Source organism: Macaca thibetana, chromosome 4 (genome assembly GCF_024542745.1).
Source record: "Macaca thibetana thibetana isolate TM-01 chromosome 4, ASM2454274v1, whole genome shotgun sequence".
NCBI lineage: Eukaryota > Metazoa > Chordata > Mammalia > Primates > Cercopithecidae > Macaca > Macaca thibetana.
In genome coordinates this window covers 121,096,071-121,118,044 of record NC_065581.1, presented here as the reverse complement: position 1 = coordinate 121,118,044, position 21,974 = coordinate 121,096,071, and the positions used below count along the sequence as shown (strand labels likewise).

The 21,974-nt window shown below is 38.9% G+C and overlaps 1 protein-coding gene across 23 annotated transcripts in view; it reads right to left on the bottom strand.

Annotated features, from left to right (window-relative positions):
- The window catches only part of PLAGL1 (PLAG1 like zinc finger 1), a 114,156-nt gene that overhangs the window by 44,590 nt on the left and 47,592 nt on the right, over positions 1–21,974 (bottom strand). For 18 of the 23 annotated variants that reach the window (XM_050787382.1, XM_050787390.1, XM_050787386.1 and 15 more), the window contains exon 1: positions 20,969–21,263. The exons of 2 other annotated variants lie outside the window; for them this stretch is intronic. The gene's annotated coding sequence lies outside the window, so the exon portion shown is untranslated. Of the gene's footprint in view, positions 1–974; positions 985–17,683; positions 17,740–20,968; positions 21,266–21,974 lie in introns of those variants that run through there. 3 more of the 23 variants (XM_050787385.1, XM_050787401.1, XM_050787398.1) reach the window with 3 other exon arrangements.

The window sequence follows — 21,974 nt, the reverse complement described above, 5'->3', positions numbered from 1 at the left end:
ACCTTTAAATTAAAATGCTTATATGTTATGAGATTTCTAGAAATCACTATTAATTGGTTTTAACTAGTTTTATAATCTCCCCCAGTTACTTAAGGCTTTTATTTATTTATTTTTTGAGACAGGGTCTCTGTCACGCAGACTGAAGTGTGGTGACGTGATCAAGGCTCACTGCAACCTTGATCTCCGGGGCTTAATTGATCCTCACACCTCAGCCTCCCAAGTAGCTGGGACTATAGGCATGTGCTACCACACCTGGCTAATTTTTTTTTTGGTAGAGACAAGGTCTCACTATATTGCCCAGGCTAGTCTTGAACTCCTGGGCCCAAGTGATCCTCCCACCTTGACCTCCCAAAGTAAAAACTCACATTTTCTTAAAGGTGGGTAAGCAAAGGATCAGGGTGAAGGAAACCCTCTCCTCCTTTTCAGACACCACCCTGTTTGCCCTTCTTCACCAAGAAGCCAGCTGTCTGTGGCTGGGCCAGCGTGACAGACTCAGGGGACATTGGATACAGCTCTCTTTTCTCCTAAAGTTAAGACTTCTATAAGCATTATTATTTCAAGAAAACACTGTGTCCTGTTCTTCTTGAGTAAATACAAGGCAGATGGTAACCTTAATTTTCTCTGAAAACTCTATGTCTAAAACATGGGAAACATTTATCTCCAATTCTTTTCCCAGGGAGACACATACACAAAGCACCCTTTAAGTTGAACACGACATGTTTCTCATATCTTTCTAAAAGTATGTTGTTTATTTAGAATAAGCTTTCTATCTTGTCTGCTAAGCTTTTCCCATACATATAAGATAAAAACTGAGAAACACTTTTCCATTCCCAGTGATGTTTGCCCAGTAAGTCTTGGTAAATAATAATGATTATGCCTAAACTAACATCACTCTTTCTCTGCTGCTAAACACAGTCACCTGGCGGTGTGATGTGCATGGTTCCTCAGTGGTTCATCATTCTAGAACATCCTACAAGATTAACTAAATTTTTCAAGTTTGTCTATCACCTCAGCTATAACATTTATGTTTATGTCACTGTTTTTAAGTTGTTAAATTCTTACAGGATACAGACTATATCTGTATAACTTAGTTTACAAAGAATAGCCATGCACGAACATCCCATAAATGCCCTTGGCAGTGATGACCACAATCACAGCAGAGTTAATGGCAGGTTTACTCCACTTCATCAGAGGTTCTGAAGGAGGAAACCAAGATCTTCCCTGAAAGGCAAGACCTGGCATCAGGGGCTACTGTGGGCACTTTCCTTTGAATTGCATTTATCTGCCAGGAAGATGATATCCTTTATCGTTTTACATGAAAGCATTCGAAAATTCTAAAAACTGACCATGCCTGTCTTGGTCAGTTCAGGCTGCAATAACAAAGTGCCATAGACTGGATGGCTGACAAAACATTTATTTCTCACAGTTCTGGAGGGGAGAAGTCTGAGATCATGGTGCCAGCATGGGCAGGTTCTGGTGATCAACCTCCTCCAACTGTCTACTGCTGACTCTCCTATCTTCACAAGGTGGGAAGAAAAGCCAGCTAGTTCTCTGCCCTCTTCTTATAAAGGCACTAATCCCATTCCTGAGGGCTCCACCTTTATGGCCTAATTTCATCCCTAAGGCCCCACCTTCAAATACCATTTCATTAGAATTAGGGTTTCAACTCATGGCTTCTGGGGGGACACACACATTCAGTTCATTGCAATGCCCTTACATAGACATGAAGACAGGCCAGGTATGTTTGAAATAACTCATGATCTGCAAAATCTCACACCAAAAATAACAGAGGGGGAAAAATTCAGAGTAGACCACTCAAAACCTATCACAGCACTAACCAAATAATAATGCATACCTCAGGTATAACTTGGAAAGCCCAGATAGTCAGCTCAGTGTGACTGAGGGTACCCCAGGGGACATTAAAATGCACAGAAACAATAGAGTGGGAAGGCTACTACAGTAGAAATGCATGGAGGATTCAGAGATGAGTTCTCATCGCTGGAGAGTGTGATATGACAGTGAATTGTGTCAACGTGACTGTGCCACAGGTGCCAGGTTAAACATTATTTCCGGCTGTGTCCATGCAGGTATTTCTGGATGAAATCAGCACTTGTGTTGGTGGAGCTGGGAGCATACCACCCTCCCCAATATGGGCTAGCATCATCTAATGCATTGAGGGCCCAAATAGAACAAAAAGGTGGAAGAGGAAGAATGCACCCCCTTTTCTTCCTGCCTGCTTGAGCTGGGACATCAGTCTCCTCCTGTCCTTGGACTGGGATTTACACCCCCGGCTCCTCTGCTTCTCAGGCGTTCAGACTCGGACTAGAATCACACCACCAGCTTTCCCAAGTCTCCAGCTTGCAGACAGTTGACTGTGGGATTTCTCAGCCTCCATAATCATCAGGGTCAGTTCTTTGTAATCAATCTCTCTTTCTGTCTCCATATATGTATCCATGGGTAAACATACATGCACTCTAACTCTGCCAACTCAGATTCACTTGGGTTCTAGAGACTGCCCAACAATTATGCAACGTTTCCCTAATCTTTGGTCATTTCATTTCACACCTTCTCTCTTATCTTCCAATTGCCTTCCCCACTCCTAATACTTACATATAACATCTCTCTGTTAACATCCCTACTTCATGCTTCTGTGAGAAAACAAAAGCTGTTGGATAGGGCATCTCTGCTTTCTATCTCTAAACTCACAAACTTCCCTATATCCACAGGAGGATGCACCCTCCCTAGAACCAGAGGCCAACTCCACCTCTCTATTCAAAATTTCTTCCTCATTATCTTCTCCCTTTCTACTAAAGATACTTGTCATCGACACACACTATGCTCTGATAGTCCCAATTTTTTATTTTTTTATTTTTTGAGACAGAGTCTCACTCTGTTGCCAGGCTGGAGTGCAGTGGCGTGATCTCAACTCACTGCAACCTCCACCTACCGGGTTCAAGCGATTCTCTTGCCTCAGCTTCCCAAGTAGGTGGGACTACAGGCATATGGCATCACGCCCAGCTAATTTTTGTATTTTTATTAGAGACGAGGTTTCAACATGTTGGCCAGGATGGTCTCGATCTCCTGACCTCAGGATCTGCCTGCCTTGGCCTCCCAAAGTGCTGGGATTACAGGTGTGAGCCACCGTGCCCGGCCAATATTCCTCAATTTTTAAAGAACAAAATGGTCATTCAGCTCCAGGTCCCACTATACTCCCACCTTTTCTCAGACAAACTTCTGAAAAGAACAGAAAACTTAGATAATCCCCATTTCCTTACCTCCTACTCACTTTCCAACCCATTCCCCAGGCTCTTATCTCTACCACTGTATCAAAAGATCCTTATCAAGGTCATCAAAGCAATTCTTATTATCCTCATTTTAAAAACCAGGACACTGAGGCTCAAGAGAGATTACTAGGTTGAGATAGTAAAAACATACCTTGCCTTCAAGATATGCAAGAGCCCAGGGCTGCCCCAAAGCACTCTTTTCAGGATATTAAAGACTTCATCTTCCAGGGACCCAACCCCTCTTTCCTCCCTTATGTCATGCCGCTGCATTATGTATCAGACACACTCCTTAGAATATCTCATTGTTTTTCATTATTTTTAGTTGAGAAAAAGGACCTTGCTTTGCCTATGAATGTTTTCTGTGTTGACCACTTGGTGTAAATTATTTAATTGTTCCAACCACATGAGAATAGGTGGCTTTAGCCCCTTTGTACAAATAAGAAAGTTGTGGCTGAGAAAGAATAAAACCTTTCCCAACATCAGACAGATAATAAGCATTTCATTATTTCTTAGTTGTTTCCATTAGATGATGGCAAGATAGGGGCATCACTTTGACAGATGTGACATTGTCCCATTATGTCCATGAGGTTGGAAAACCTAGAACTGATGCAAATTTGCTATGAGGAAACACCTCAGAATCTGAATTATATATCATAATGGAACTTTATAATGAGGATTTTAATTTACCATACATCTAAATATTTATAAGTTATAAATTATGGAGACCAACAAAACTAACCAACCAAGTCCAAAATATATCTTTCCTTGACCAATTTACCTCATATTTCCTGGAAAACCATGTTTGAATGTGGACTTCTTGGAGCCTGTACCTCTAGAACATGGCACTAGGGGGACATGATACTGAATTTTGCTGATTAGGGCATCTTCCCTCCCTAGTTCTACCATGGAAGCCAATTGGTGAGCATGAGGTGTGGAACAGGGATATGTGCTCATCCCATAACCTGTCTGGTTTTCTAGGTATTCAGACATTGCACTCGCTCAGTACTGCCCTTAACCCGGGCGAGTGGAGCTCTGCCTTAGGATCTATGCTCCATTCTGGCCTTTCTCTAGCTTCACCATTTCCTTTATTGTGAGGAGTCCAAAGGCCTAAGGGGAAGGTGCCCACCCAGGCCTACATTCCCTCTCGTAGGCTATGCTCCTGGTTCCTAGAACCATGGAATTCTTTGTTCAAAGAGCTTCAAGTCTGCTAACCAGGGACTGCACAGGTTCTTTCCTAGATTTGTGTTTTTAAGGGAAGACTGTGCCCCTGTTACATGTAGCCCCTAGACCCAGGGGGTGGCCAAGGGGTGGCTGTTTGCAGGAGATGGGGACATAGTGGGTAGAGTGATCCCAGAACATTAAGAGGAGGGAAGACAGGCCGGGGCCTAGTAGCCACTTTGCACCCCAGTGCCATGTTCTAGAGGTACAGGCTCCAAGAAGTCCATATTCAAACATGGTTTTCCAGGAAATATGAGGTAAATTGGTCAAGGAAAGATATATTTTGGACTTGGTTGGTTAGCTTTGAACTTAGTTGGTCTGCATAATTTACAACTTATATTTAGATGTGTAGTAAAAGTGTTTCTATTTATATTCTGACTTGAACTCTACCCCCGTATAGTTAGGAGGGGCATGAGATTAGTTCTAGACTTTAATACAAAGTTGATTACTGAGGGAAAACCATTGAACATTCTCTTTCTGAACCCCAGAGGCTGAGAAAGCCAAGTGTTCCAGAAAGTGTACAATGACAAAGGTGGTACACTCACAGGCTTGAGTCTTCCTGTGTGAAGCAGAGTCTTCTGCAAATCCACAGTGGATGTTTATCGTAAGCAAAAAATAAACTGTTTTTGAATGAAGCCACTGAGGTTTGGGGATGGCTTGTTAGCACAATAAAATGTTAACCCATCCTGACTACATAGAAATTGGTACCAGAAGTAGGATGTTGTTTTAGCAAAATCCTAAAATACATGACCTTGGTTTAGTGGTCAGCAAGTCGTGAGGAAACTGATCTTAAGGTCCAGAAAGATAGTGATGTGTTTTATACAGTGGCAACATATCTGGTAAAACATTTGCCTCTGTCAGTTCAGGAGGCAGATCTGCTGCCAAATTTACTTGTAGCTCTAGGAGAAGAGGTAAGAAAAAACAATTGAAATATGGTTGGATGAGGCGGCTCACAGCACCTTTGGAGGCCAAGGCAGGTGGATCACTTGAGGTCAGGAGTTAGAGACCAGCCTGGCAAACATGGTGAAACCTCATCACTACTAAAAATACAAAAATTAGCTGGATGTGGTGGTGTGTGCCTGTAATCCTAGCTACTCGGGAAGCTGAGGCAGAAGAATCGCTTGAACCTGGGAGGTGGAGGTTGCAGTGAGCCGAGATCCTGCCACTGCACTCCAGCCTGGGTGACAGAGTGCGTGAGACTCCGTCTCAAACAAACAAACAAACAACAACAACAACAAACCAGAAAATGGCTGGGTGCGGTGGCTCACACTTGTAATCCCAGCACTTTGGGAGGCCGAGGCGGGAGGATCATGAGGTCAGGAGTTCGAGACCAGCCTGGCCATCACAGTGAAACCCCGTCTATACTAAAAATAGAAAAATTAGCTGGGTGTGGTGGCAGGCACCTGTAATCCAAGCTACTCAGGAGGCTGGGGCAGGCGAATTGCTAGGACCCAGGAGGCAGAGTTTGCAGTGAGCCAAGATCACGCCACTGCACTCCAGCCTGGGTGACAGAGCTAGATTCTGTCTCAAAAAACAAACACACACACACACACACACACACAAACACACACACAATGGAAATGTGTATTGGTTATTATTGGCTTCATTTGACAAAGTATTTCAAGAAAGAGCTGAGCTTAGAAAAGAACTATCCGGTTTCCAGGAAGTGAAAGGGAATGAGGAGACAGCAGACATTTCAGATTTTGCAACTACAAAAACTAACTTCTTCTCCACCCCTACACTAACAGTTAACAGTAAGGCTTTGAAGATCATAAGCCCAGGAAAACTTTTTTTTTTAAACTAATTTGTCTCAGTTCAAGGATAGATAATATATCCATTAAATCTTTTCATGTGGATAAAATGACTGAGAGAATAGATCAGATTAAAAGTAAAGCTTTCCAATAGAAGCCAGCCAGTCCCAAGATAACTTCCTTTAGGACCAGAAAGACAGCTATGGGAGTGAGAATGCAAATCAGTGTAGCAAATCTGAGAGCCAGGACTCATGCATGACAAAAGAAAATTCTAGGGCTGTGTTTACTACCACACAGAATTGATTGGCGACAAACAGATAAGAAACCTTCCAAATTTTGTAGAGCACTGTGCTGCCAAAAAGAATAAGCCTATCAGCTGAAGTGTTAAAATGATCCTTTGGTCCCCAACACTCTATATGCAGGAAGTGGATAGAAAGAGTTGCTCAGTTCCCAACTAGGGCAGATTCTCAAATGTCCACTTCATATGTGGCTAAGGAAAAAATAAATAAATAAAATAAAAGAACTCCTTAGTGGGCAGGGCCAGTGCTTCTGAAAATGATGAACAAGGAGGGCCTAATCAGTGCCTAATCAAGAAGCATTTTACTCCCCAGGCTTCCTGGAATCTGGTGAAGGATTTCAAAATTGTTATGGACCAGGAACTCCCTAAAGTATACTGGTGAAATTTATAACTTACAATGTGGGAAAGACTAGGTTTGGATCTGTATTATTTTGATAATCTCAGAAAGGTATCAGAAAAATGAGGAATTTTCCTATATATTGTAAATTTTAAAACCTCACAGTGCATGGGATGTCCACATGTTCCACATCGTGTCCTCTGAGAATATGAACATCTTTCCCCCGCTGTTTAAAAGCAATTTTCTAGATTGCAGTTTTAAACATCTCTGAATGTGACAAGGTATTACCATTAAAGCGTATGACACTGATTTTACACTCCACAAAAGTGCAGACAGATTTAACAAGGCAGCCCTACTTCACACTAGCTCTTGAAACCTCAAGTAGGAATGAAATGAAACTAATGACATTATAACTACTACTATTATTCACACACACAAAAAAAATATGTGGAAGATGATGAGAGACAGCAGTGTGACCACTGGAGCAGCTCATATTCGGTCCCAACATTTTATTCCTGCTTGCGTTTCTGGAAAATCCACTGTTACAGATTCAAATGTGTCCTCAAAATTCAAATGTTGAAAACCCAACCCCTAATGTGACTGTATTTGGAGATAGGACCATCAGGGAGGTAATTAAGGTTAAATGATGCCTTAAGAGTGGGGCTCTAATCCAATTAAAAGTCTCATTATAAAGTCTCATTATAATACATGTCAGTTTCTGATGTGTTTGCTCATAGCAAATTTGCATTAATTTCAGATTTTCTCACCTCATGGAGGTAATTGGACTATGTCACATTTCTCAAAGTGATGCCCCTATCTTGTCATCATCTAATGGGAACAATTAAGAAACAATAAGATAGAACCATCACAAAAGAACAGGCCTCCTGTGCTCAGAATCCAAGTGATCAGAGGTCAGATGCTTGCTGTATTACTTATTAACTGTCTGATATTGGGAAAGGCTTCATTGTTTCTCAGCCAAAATTTTCTTATTTGTACAAAGGAGATAAAACTATCTATTCTCAGGTTGTTGGAACAATTAAATAAAATGATTCACAACAAGTGGTCAACACAGAAAATACTCACAGTAAAGTAGGGTCCCTTTCAATTTATCCTTAAAGTTAATTAACAAAAAACTTCAATTTCAGTATTATACAGATATTTGTATGCATGTATCGAGCTACCTTTTCATATCATTCAATAAACAATGCATAATTTTTGGCTTTTGCTTTTTTGTTGTTACGGTTTTTGGGTTTTTTTTTCTTTTTTGTTTTTGCTTTGCTTTGGGAAAGGGGATAAATGTTAAACTAATTTGAGGAGTAAGTTAAGCCAAGGAAACATGACTCTAAGCTACATAATTTAAACATATTTCTATACTTTGTATTTATGTGTGAACCACTTTGGTCAAAGTTTGAAATTATGTTTACTTCCTATAAATATTTGTTGAATAAATTTATGAATGTTTTCTAAGTTAAATATCTTTAAAAGCTATACTGTCATAAGATACTCATACCACTTAAAATTCAAACACTGTTATGATATATATGCTTATACAAAATGTTTCAAATCTGAAATATAAGGATTTCTTTTGCCTGAAGACTAAAGGAAGAAAGATCACCCTTTCTATAAATTTCATAATATATTTTCCAGGGATGAAAGAGAAAAGAAAATTTAACACTTGATGGGCTCAAATCTTAATTATAAAACAGAAGCTCTTGTTTCAAAGCCGAGTAATAATAAGTATTTCCATAAAATACCTACATTACTGGCTATATTAATGGTGGCCAGCCATAAAATTAAAGCAAAGAGAAGAACTGAAATCTAGACCTCTAATCTTTTTTCCAAAAATATCAAGGATAAAGGATGGTCAGGAGTTAACCAAAACCAAAAACTGTTTAACCTGGTCACCCTCCCACCATCGTTCACTCTATTTTGAGACCTGCTGAGCCACATTGTCCTTTAAATTTTCTTGATTTAGGGTCTCATTTTCTCCGAACTGCTATGATCACAATAGTGACACATAAAGAAGAAACACTGGGGGATTTGAGAGAACTTTAACAAGGTCTGGACATTTCTCTCACTAGGAAGTAGCTGACCCCATTACTACAGGGCACACTTCTTATTAGGTGGATCTGGGAGAGTCCTATCACAGAGCTGCAATGTCTGCATGCATGATTACAAGCAAAAGTTGACCAAGAAGGCTTCAATGAGAAGTAGATGAAATTGAATCAAATGAATGTTTATTAAGCACCTACAAAGTGCTCATAAACAAAAAGTATGGCAAAGACTGCCAATTTTCTCTGATATTCATTCTTCCCTTCTTTCTTTGTAATATAATCTCTGAATTTTATATGGGCACATGACTCCCCAGAATAAAAACATTTCTCAATGTCCCTTGAAGATAAAGGTTGTCACGTTACTGACACGATATAGGCACAAATGTCATGTGCAAATTCTGGTTATTGTCCTGAAGCAGGAGCAGAGTCTTATTTATTCCATTTTTTTTTTTTTTTTGCTGACTGAAATACAGACATCATAGCTAGAACTTGGCTAGCCATCTTCGATCATGAGGTAGACAAACAGAACAAGGACACAGACCTTAGAGTTCAGAAACAGATGCACATACTCAGGCATTTGATTTTCAACAAGGGTACCATGCAATTCAATGGAGGGAAAGAAAAATTCCTCAAAAGATTCCAGAGCAATTAAATTTTGATCCTGAAAAAATTAACCTTGACCCTTATCTCACATCATACAGAAATTAATTTGAGATAGATGATGGAATGGGTCACAGATATAAATGTAAAAAAAAAAATGGATATCTTCTTGATTGAGGGATAGACAAAGATTTCTTAAATAGGACAAAAAACAAACTATTAAAAAACTGATAAACTGGATTTCATTAGAACACCACAAGACAGCATTAAAAGATAAACAGAAAAGTCATGAAATCATCAAGGAAATGCACATGAAAACCATGAGACCATGAAGCCATGAGATATCACCTCAAACCCACCAGAGGGCTTAAAGTGAAAAAGACTAACAATATCAGGTGCTGATGAAAATGCGCACTACAACTACAACTCTATTGCTAGCAAAAGTGTACACATATGCATTCAGTTTTGTAAACTGTTTGGCTCCCCTATGGCCTAACAATTCTAGTTTCAGATTTGTTCCTTGGTGAAATACTGCAAATGTCCACCAAAAGACTTGTGTATGAGTATTCACAGCAGGTCTATTTGTAAGAACCCAAACTAGAACACACCCACATAGCTATTAACAGAATGGATAAACGAATTGTGGTAATGGATTCCTACTCAGAAAAAATACAAAAAGAACCACCTATTGATAGATGCATCAGCACAGATAACTCTCAAAAATTTATGCCGAATTAAAGCCAGACACAAAAAAGTACATCTTATTTGGTTATACTTAAAATTCAATAATAGACAAAACAGGGAGGCTCAGGTGGGAGGATTGCTTGAGCCTGGGAGGTTGAGGCTGCTGTGAACTGTCATCCTGTCATCATGCAACCACACTCTAGCCTGGCTGGCAGAGTGAGATACCATCTCGGGGAAGGGGGAGGAGGGGAAGGAATAGACAAAACTAATCTACAGTGATGGACATCAGAAGAGTGTGATCCACAGGGGAGGTGTTGGCCAGGAGGTAGATGAGAGAATTTTCTCCTCGATGGATGTAATATTGTCTATCTTGGTCTTGGTTGTGATTACACAGGTGTGTGAATGTATATGTGTGTGTGTGTGTATATATATATAAACTCATCAAGCTATATACTTAAGAATGGCAGAGTTCATATATTTTTCCTCCCCAAGTATTTCATGCCTCAACAGAAGCAGAGAAAAAGTACTTTATGAAAGATAAGTAGACTCTTTTTACCTTATCCATTGCCCAGCAAAGGTTATTAGGCAAATGTAAAATTTTCTACTTAAAATAAAACAAACACCAAGCAAAGTGTGACTAAACTTTACTTTTTTTCTTACCCCCAAATAAGCCAAAATTAGAATATTCAAACCTTATTCATTAGTATCAACAAAAACTTAGAAGGAAATTCCAAAGAAAGTAGGAGTACACCAGTTAGTCCATAGCAACTATCATGGTCACCAAAGTGAAGATTCTATAGTATAATGGCAATGAAAGCAAAGTTTTCATTGTATATGCCATTTTCAGTGTGTGTTTTACCATAAATGCTTCTGTTCTTGATTTTAACTATTTCTTTATTTTTAACACAAAGGCAGTATGGCATAGAAGAAAGAGCAAGAGCCCTGATTCAGACAAACCTGTTTTGCCACTTACTAACTATATAGTGTTAGGCAAGTTTCCTATTCTCTTTGATACTAAGTTTCTTCACAATTTAAGAGAGATAATAATACTTACTTTGCAAAATTGTAGCACAATTATAGTAGGTACTTAGTAGTGGTAGCTATTTGGCAATAGCTCTTTGTATGCAAAGTATCATGTCAGCCACTTGAACCCTATCTAAGAACCTGACCATCTGGAAATTTAGATATAAAGATTGGTGATGAAAGGTAAGAATTTAACATGGGTTACAGATTATAAATTATAGGGTTTCTATGTAGCTAGTAGGGTTGTAGAGTGAGTATTCTCTGAACAGAGCTTGAAAAAAAATGGTTGAAAATTAGTTGGGGAGAAAACATTTAAGGCAGAGGAACTGGCACAAATAAGAACACAGCTGCAAAAGCAGGAGAGTGAATCCTTTAGGGGCTGATGAGTGGTTAGGACCACTTGTATTACTGGATTAGTTCTGAGAAATCAGAGAAGAAGGCCAGCAAAGTAAGTTAGGAACAGGCAAAAAAGGACTATTGTCTTGCTAAGAAGCAAGAACCTTGCAAGTATTGGGATGCCACTAAAGGACTTTTTTCAGGGAACTGACCCCAGTGGTCATTACACATGATAGGAAGGGAAGAAGTCAATACAGGGAAAAATAGCATAGGGTGACAAGGGCCTAAACCAAGATGCTGAGGGGAGTGAAAGAAACAGGAAGGAAATATATTAGAAAGTTCATTTTTTTTCCTGTGTTTCAGAATGCAAATGGAAGAGAAAGTTCAATTTTATTATTTTAAAAAATGATCATTGAGTTTCCCTGAATGATACAAATAGGCCTGCCTTCAACTTCAAGATTGATCCTAATTGACCCCTAAGTTCCTCAAGAGCAAAGATATGCCCCCAAGCCAACAAAACACATTGCCTGGCACAAAGAAAGTGCTCAGTACATCACTGGTGAATGAATCTTTCCACATATTCCAAATATGGAAATCTCCATATGCAAATAATACAATGTATTAATGATGTAATGTGAAACACAGAGAAAAGCTAGAATCACTTTTCCTTTTTGTTTAGTGATGATTTTCCAAAATATATGCCAACTTCTGAATTTGGTCATGCAAGAGCTATCTCTATCTCCAGCTTATCAAAAGACTCAGATATAAATCACTCCAGAAAGTTAGGAATGTTGCCACCTCAGTTGCTAAGCTCTTGTGTAATGTTGTTCTAGGAATCCATCATTCTTTATGTCCTTTGCTATAGCAAAAGAACAGTCACTTTATGACTCATGAATATTACATCGAAAAATTAAAACAGTAAATTAAATCCAAATTATGTAAACAAATATGTGTAAGGTTACTTAAGAGTGCAAGATGATTTAGTAATTAATTTGCTTATTACAACAATTTAAATTAAAATAACCTAACACTAAGAAATGAAGAAAAAAAATGAGTACTTCCTAGGAATAAGCACAATTCTTACCCTATTTTATGTATTAACTCGTTGAATCCTCTCAACAACCTTATATGGTAGACATTTTACCTAAATTTAAAGATGAGAAAATTGAGATACAGAGAAGTAACTGCCCAAGGTTACACTACATGGCAGCAGAGCAGCAGAAGTAGGAATTGAATGCAAGCAATCTGGCTTCACAGTCCAATAGATTCAGAAAAAAAACACTTAATAAATCCAATATGATTCATGATATAAAACTCTTAGAGAACTAGAAGAAGAGAACTTTAAATATTCAGCAACAACATCACACTAAGCTTCAGTGCTACAGAAGTATTCTCATGTAAGTCAGGAACAAAATAAGAATGTTCATGATCAGTACCACTATTCTTCATTGCACTGGGGGTCCTAGCCAGTGAAAGTAGACAAAAACAAAAGAATAAGAGATATGAAGATCAGAAGGAAAAGAAAAAAATTATTTCTTGCAAATTATGTATTTATGTAAACGGAAATATAATATTATTTATGAAGTAATAACTAGCTGGTTAGAAAATAGGAAACTAAGAGAACCTATTCACAGTAGCAACAAAAATCATCAGGATTTAGAAATAAATGTAAAAAAAAATGTGCAAGTCCTTTGTTTGTATCATATCATTGAAGGACACAAAAAAGACATGACAAAGAAAAAACTGAATATTGCAAATATGCCCATTCTTCTCATATTGATCTATAAATTCAAAGCCATTTCTATAAAAATCCCAATAGGACTTTTCAAGAAACTTCATAAACATGTACTAAAACTCATATGGAATGGGAAAGGTCCAAAATAGCCAAACAATTCAGCAGAAAAACAAAAGAAGGTTTCTCCCCTATGACATATGAAAATCATGAGAGTTATCTTAGGAAGATTTGTTCAGGCAATATGGAGAGCTAGACATTCTAAAACAAACCTTTTAATACTTGCAAAGTTCTAAGGAATACTGGAAAAACATCCTTTAAAATGTCAGATATTTGTAATTCTTCATGTCATCAAACTAAGAAAAGTCATAATCTCAATAGATGCAGAAAAAGATTTTGACAAAATTAAAAATTGAGTATACATACAAATAACTCCTAGCTCTGTCCACAGAGGGCCAAGAAACAGTAATATCTCAGTAGCAGTAAGGACACATAGCACACAGATCTTGGTTTCTAATACCATCATCCAGTAAAAGGAATCAAGACATTTTGGAGAAATGGCTGATTCTAAGGTTGGGGAAGGGAAAATACTAAATGAGCCTGGAGCATCTCATAGTGCCAGACAGTAAGGAAATGATAAAAAAATAAAAATTTTTAATGGCGACATTTCAAAAGGACAAAAGAGCCAACCTGAAAAAATCCCAATGCCAAAGCTGGAACAATTTAAGCAATATAAAAATGATATTAGATAATAGCTCAAAGACTAAAATAAATATCCATCAATATACATGGACATAAATAACTGACTGAATAATAAATCAATGGGAGAAAAGGGACCAATCTTTCTTAGAGAAGAATTCCTATTAATAAATGTAAAAAAAGGAAGAAAATGGAAAATCACCATTAGAATACCACAATAATAATTGTTGCAGGCAAGATCCACTGAATACTAAAATTATTGGACAAAATTTTAAAGAGAAATAGAATATTTGTACTACCTCAAAATATTTATTAATCACTGTGGTGGTTTTAACATATGTCCACAAATTATTTGATACCTTTCCTTCCCTTGACTGTGGACTTTCTCCTAACAAATAGACTATGGAAAGGGGGAAAAAGGAACATTACAATAAGAAACCTTGCCAGACACCATCTGGCCATGTGATCAAAGTTATCATCAGTCGATGTGATTATCATATGTTGCCATATGTGATACAATGAGAAGGGCACAACAGCTCTGCGATATTCTTCTCTCAAAATCCATAACCTCAGTCTAATTGTCAGAAAACATCGGATAAATCCAAATTGAGATGCATTTTACAAAACACATACCAGTACTCTTCAAAAGTGACCAGATATGAAAGACTGAGAAATTGTCACAGATCGGAGTAAACGAGGGAGACATGAAAACTAAACACCATGTGGTATATGGGTTGGATCCTGAAATTTAAAAAAAAGAATATTAGAGGGAAAACAGTGGTAATCTGAATAAAGTGTATAGTTTCATTAATACTATTGTGCCAATGTTAATTTCTTAACTTTGGTACTTTACAACGGTTATGTAAGATGTTCACATGAGAGGAAGTTGGTGAAGGGTATACAAAAACACTGCACTATCTCTGCAATTCTTGTAAATTTAAAATTATTTCAGAATAAAATGAATTTGAAAATTCAATACTCATTTGTGAAAGCAATTCTCAGTGAACTAGAAACAGAAGAAAATTTCCTCAATCTGGTAAAGAACATCTACCAAAAAAAAGTACAGTAAACATCACCCTTAATAGTGAAATGTAGAGGCATTCTCCCCTTAAGATGAGGAAAAAGCAAGGATATACATTGTTAATACTGCTGTTAAATATTGTTCTAGAGGTCCCAGCCAGTGCAATAAGGCAAGAAAAGGAGAAAAAGATAATAGAATTGTAAAGGCATATTTAAACCATTTTTTTCCCAGATGGCATGACAGCACATTAAAAAAAAAGAATCTGCATACTACCAGAACTAAAAGTGAATTTAGCAAGGGTACAAAATACAAGATCAATATATAAAAACAAATTTTGTTTCCATACACTAGGCAAGATGTTTGGAAAATAAAACTGGGGGAAAAAAAAAACACGCCACCACCTGCAACAGCATCAAAAATCATTAAATGTCTAGAAATAAACTGAATAATGTGTAAGTCCTCTACACTGAATATACAGAACATGTTGAAAGTAACTGTAGAAGAATTTATTCAATGAAGGGAAAGACTCAATTCTGTTAAAATGTTCACTTTCCCAAAGTTGCTCTGCAGAGTCAATGCAATCCCAGTCAAAAGTCTGGTAGACCTTTTTTTTTTATTATTATTAATGGACATTGACAAGCACATTTGAAAATTTATATGGAAATATAAAGCACTTAAATAATCAAAACATTTGTTTAAAAGAACAAAACTGGACGGTTTACAATACCATGTCAAGACTTACCATAAACGACAGTAATTAAAAAAGTATGGTACTGATGCAAGAACGGATAATTAGTCCAAGTGGAACAGAATAGAGTCCAGAAACAGACCCAAATATATGACCATTCATTTATCAACAAAGTCCCCATGCAATTCAATGGGAAAAGAAAAGTGCTGTTTTTTTCAGTAAATGTGTAGAGTAGATGAATGTCCATACAGAAAATAAATCTTGAGGCTGGGCATGGTAGCTCACTCCTGTAATCCCAGCACTTTGGGAGGCCGAGGCGGGAGGATCATGAGGTCAGGAGATTGAGACCATCCTGGCTCACACGGTGAAACCCTGTCTCTACTAAACATACAAAAAATTAGTCGGGCATGGTTAATGTGGGCGCCTGTAGTCCCAGCTACTCAGGAGGCTGAGGCAGGAGAATGGCATGAACCCGAGAGGCGGAGCTCGCAGTGAGCCGAGATCACACCACTGCACTCCAGCCTGGGTAACAGAGTGAGACTCCGTCTAAAAAAAAAAAAAAAAAAGAAATCTTGATCCCTACCTCACACCATACACGAAAATCAACTGGTGATAATCACAGACCCAACAGCTAAAACTGTAAAGTTTCTGGAGGAAAACAAAGGCAAATGTCTTCAAAACCTTGAGAGTGGGCAAATTTGAGGGTAGGAAGAAAATTTTACAGGTAGGATGCAAAAAAGCACTAACTTCCACCCCCTTCCCCTTTTTACCCACTCCCAAATCCTGATAAACCAAACTTCAAAGGAATAATTCTGCTCATCAAAAGGTACTATTAAGAGAATAAACAGGCAAACTTCAGGGTAGGAAATACTTGCAAACATGTACCCAACAAAGATTCCCTATCCAGATTATATTAGGAACTAAAAATCATTAATAAAAAGATAACCTATTTTTTTTTTAAATGGGCAAAATATTTCAATAGGCAGGTCACAAAGGAAATCGAAATGGCTGATTAAGATATTTTAAGATGTTCAACATTATTAGTATTTAGGGAAATGCAACCAACCTACCAAAGACCATCAGTTCAACTCCTTGGTATATAGCTGATAGATGTATGTCTACCAACGGATGTTGGAAGAACATTCTTCACAATTTAATTCTTAACAGCCCAACAAGAAAATGAATAAGTAAATTGCTTATATTATAGATCCACATAATGTAATACCATAGAAGAGGGGTCAATAAATTTTTTTCTGTAAATGGTCACTTGGTAAATAGTTTAGACTTTGTGGGCCATATGGCCTCTGTAATAACTACTCAACTCTGCCAAATGGGCATAACTATGTTCCAGTAATTTTTTTTTTTTTTTTTTAAGATGGGGTCATCTTACTGTCACCCAGGCTGCAGTGCAGTGGCATGATCACAGTTCATTGTAAGCTCAAACTCTTGAGCTCAAGAGATTCTCCTGCCTCAGCCTCTTGAGTGGCTGGGATTATAGACAGGAGCCACGGAAACCAGCCCAATAAAATTTTATAAACAAAAATATGCAGTGGGTTGGAATTGGCCCACAGGCCACAGTTTGCCAACCCTTGATATAAAGCAAAAATAAAAAACAAACAAAAATACTTATACATGCAACATGGATGAATACAACATGAACAAAAGAATAAACTCTATGACTCCATTTATATGAAGTTTTAAAAAACACTTGAAAATAATCCATGATCACAGAAATCAGGACAGTAGTTGACTGGGGGAAGCGAGTGGCTCCATTGACAGGAAGGGGCAGAAGGAATGAACATGTTTTATATGTTTATCTGGGTAGTAATCACAAAGGTATACACATATGTAAATTTCATCAAGCTACACGCTTTTTTTGTTGTACATAAATTATAGAACTAAAAAATGTATGTAGAATTCAACATGGATAAAAAATATATTAAATACATTAAATGTACCTTAAAAGATGTGGGTGACAGAGTGAGGAAGTCTAACAGAAGTCTAATCGTAGCTCCTAAAGGAAAGAATAGGATAAAAACAGGTGAAAATAAAGAGATAAAAGACAAAATTTTCCTGAATTGATGAAACATAAACCTTAGAGACAGGAGATTTTATTTATATATATAAATTTATACAAATATATTTAATTTTTATATAAATTCTACAGTGAGATATACATATAATCTATATATAAAGTGCGTATGTATATACATTATGTATATACACACACCTACATACCTTGCCTCAAAAGTCTGTGACTACAAATTATTCTTGATGATACAAGGAGCAGTGAAAACCATAAAGCAATTCTCGAATTTCAAAGAATTAGTGGCCTTGACATGTATGCTGACTACAGGGCAAATTAGAAATCAGTAACAAAAGGATAACTCACAAAACCTTCCACATTGGAACTAGACTACTTTCTACAAATCTGTTAGGGGAAGAAAAAATATCACAATGAAAAAATTTTTAATTCTTAGAACTGAACAATATACTACATAGAAAACAACAGTAAATGAAAATCGGCAGTATTTTCAGATGACAAATAAACAAACCAGGATTAACAGCCTGGAAATAAGCCCAAGCATATCTGGGTACTGTATGTGACAGAAGCGGCACTGCTAATCACTGATATTGGAACAATTACCTTTTCACATGGGAATCTGAAAATGAATTAAGCTTGATTTCATAACATAAAATATATACATCTAAACATATACATGTTTCAGGTAAATTAAAGAACAAAATGTGGACAAAACATAATTGTTAGAAAAATATTCAGAATACATTTCATTAATAGTAGAGTATCTTAAGACAAAAAGCATACAGATTAATGTCTATAGTTTAATATCTCCAAGTGTATAACAAATATTTGTATCCAGAATGTTTTCCAAGAGAAATTTCTGCAATGATGGGAATATTCTGTTCTATAACATATTATAATATAAAATATATCACAAAATAAAATATAAAAGTAATATGTGGCTACTGAGCACTAAAAATGTGGCCTAAAAGAACTGAGGAACAGAAATTATTGCAGTAAATACATGTTAGCATTTTAAAACCCTGAAAGTCTGTAAAGTTCTGTGATTTTTATATACTTTTTAGTTTTCATTTTTCATAACAAAATTTGATTTTAGCTAAAATTACTACATAAAATATTCCAGTTGTGTATAAAATATGTAAATGTGACTTTTGGGAAAGCAAACACCCCAAATGATATTTTCTCCTAAATGCTTTTTGAAATATTATAAATTAAGTTATAAGAATAAAGAATAATTTAATAAATACTGATACGTCTACCATGGAATTTATGAAATAAAACATTATTGATAAGTTCCCTAGGTACTCCTCCCTGAGCAAGATTTTTTTTTTTCTAAAAAGAAGCCAGGCAATAACAATAACAGACGTAGAGCCCTAGACTCACGCTTCTTCAGTTTGTGACACCCATATTTTAATATATTTGGGGAGAAATGTGACATTCAAGCTTAGTGTGTATCATTTAACAAAGAGTTACAAAGCAAACACCCATATAACCATTGCACAGGTCAGGCGATAAAGCATTTCCAGCATCTCTGAACCCCAGACCCTCTCCTCCCCACCAGGAGGTGACCATTAGCTTGACCTTTTTTCTTTACTACTTTTAATGCCTATATATGCATCCCTAAACAATAGCTTTGCTCCATCAGGTTCTGAATTTTACATAGATGATATCACACAACATTCTCTGGCAACTTTTTTTTTTTTTTTTGGTTCAACACTGAAAGGCATTTGTGTTGAAACACAAAAATATTTCGTTGGCCACTGTACAGTGTGCCCTTTTTATGACTGGTGTATAATTTATCTTTCTCCTTCAGGTGGGCATAAAGGTGGCTTCCAGTTTTCTGCTATTACAGTCAACCTTCTTGTACACGTCTGCTTGTGGACATGTATTAAAATTTATCTAGGGCAGTGGCTTTCAAACTTTTTTGTCCATGACTCATACTAAGGAATGACGTTTTACATCATGACACACATTTGTGTATGTATGAAACTGAGGAGAGGAGGAGAGATTCATAAAGCGAACACCTCTATGACCTGAGAGACACTGACGTTCTATTCTCTGTGTTTTACAAATTCTGATCATCCACTTAAATGACTTTACGACCCACTAAAATGGACTTCAAATTCTGAAAAACATTGTTGTTAAGGATGAATACCCAGGCGTGCAACTGCTGGATCAGGAAACACGGACATCGGACGTCGTCAACTTTTCCAGATCCTTAACTGTTAAATGTTCTTATCTAAGCGCATATAAATTTACCACTATTTAACTTCAGAGTGAAAAGCGTGAAACATCAGAGAACATTTTATCTTTTCCCTCGGTCATTAAACAGTATTAATCACTTACCATGTGCCAAGTAAGCAATCTCTGGGCCCAGCGCGACCCATGGGTTAATATGCGGAGGGGCTGCGGGGGAGCACTTAGGGGACCAGGACCTCAGTGAGGCCCCAGAAAGCACCCGGGAGGGGCCTCCGATCCTGCCTGGGAGGGAGGGGTTAGAGGAGGATTCCTGGAAGAAGGAGGACCTAAGCTGGGTGTTTCTATTTTTGATTTTTATTGGTTTCCTAAAACATGAAAGTAACACATTTGATGAGAAAAAATATTCAAAATTACAGGAGTATATTCAGTAAAAGGTAGAAATCCCCACTCCGCCCTGAAAGTTGGATGCGGAGACTAACCGAAGTTGCATTATCAGCTGTCCCGATCTAGGAAATTTTTAGGACCCCACATTTTAAAATACTTTTAAGAGTATGTCTGATACAGTCTGTAATACTAAAGCGTCAAAATAATCATATTTTCCATAAGAGACTAAAGCACAGTTACCGTCTAGTTCCATTATTACTTTCAACAGACTTTTTCTTCTTTTCCTTGTTCTGTTTTTTTCCTGGCCCGTTGGCGAGGTTAGAGCGCCAGGCTGTAAGAATCGGGTCTATGGACCGCATACCAGATAGGCGCGAACGCCTCTGGCAGCGGCGTCCGGGGGGCTGGCGGCACTCGCGGTGGGGCGGCCTGGGTTGCGGGTGACGATCTGCGGGGTCCCGCACCCGGGCCCGTGGAGCCCGGACCTGCACGTAGGCAGCGCGGCAAAGGCACACCCTCCTTGCGGCCGCGAACCCAGCGCCGTCCTCGCAGCGCGGCAATGCACGGCCACAGCTGCCCCCAGCCCGCCCGCCGCGGCCGCGAGTACCCAGACACCTACCCTGCGGGGCAACGACCCCCGGAGCTCAGGCGAGGCTGCTGGGGCGTGCCACCTCTGCGGCCATGACGGCGACCGGGGGAAGCACCCCGCGCGCCAAGGCCCCGCGCAGCTGGGCTGTGAGTGCTGCTGCCCCGTCCGTCCGTCCAGCACCCGCCCGGAGAGTGAGGCCAGAGCACGCCCCAGCCGTGTCTAAATCAAGGCTCGGGGCGGTACCGACGGGCTGAATGACAAATGGCAGATGCCGTGGGCTTTGCCGCCCGCGGCAGCCAAGAGGATGGCTGAGCCGAGGAGGCCGCGCGCAGGCGGGGCTCAGGAGCCGGAACGGCACGGCTGCGAGGAGGGCGCTGGGGCCCCTGGCGGGGGCGTCACGTGGCAGGAGGAGGCCCCGCCGGGGAGCTGGGGGTCGGCGGCCGAGGCGGGGGGAGCGAAGCGGCACCCACACGACCGGCGGGCCGGGTCACTGGTGGGGGCAAAGCCAAGGTCGCCCAGGTACAGCGCTGGCGCAGGTAGACCCGAGCCGGCGCGGAGTCCGCAGTGGGGCCTGCTAGCTCAAGTCACCGCCAGGATGGGCTGCCTAAGCCTGATCACACACGAGAAACGCGACAGATGCTAGGACGCTGCAATAGGCCAAACTAACTTACCTCCTGTGCCAGCAGCGCCCAAGTGCAGATGCCCAAATGTGAGCACTGACCGTGAGCCAGGCACTGTCCTAAGTACTTTGCAGGTAAATACGTGTAATCCTCACAGCAATGTTGGCAGAAATAACCGTCTCACGGCTGAAGAAACGAAGACGCAGAAAGCGTAGACAGAAATAATTTTATAATTATGGGATCACACTATGTCTGCTTCACACAATTTCAAATTTTTCAATGTTACTGGAATTTAAGAAAAATAAACTGAAAGGAATCTCTATTGCTTTCTTCCCTAAAAGACGTGCTTTTTAAAAGGCCTATCAGCATTACGTAAAAAGATTAAGAGAGGTGTAAGGAGCTCACTACATGTTTGG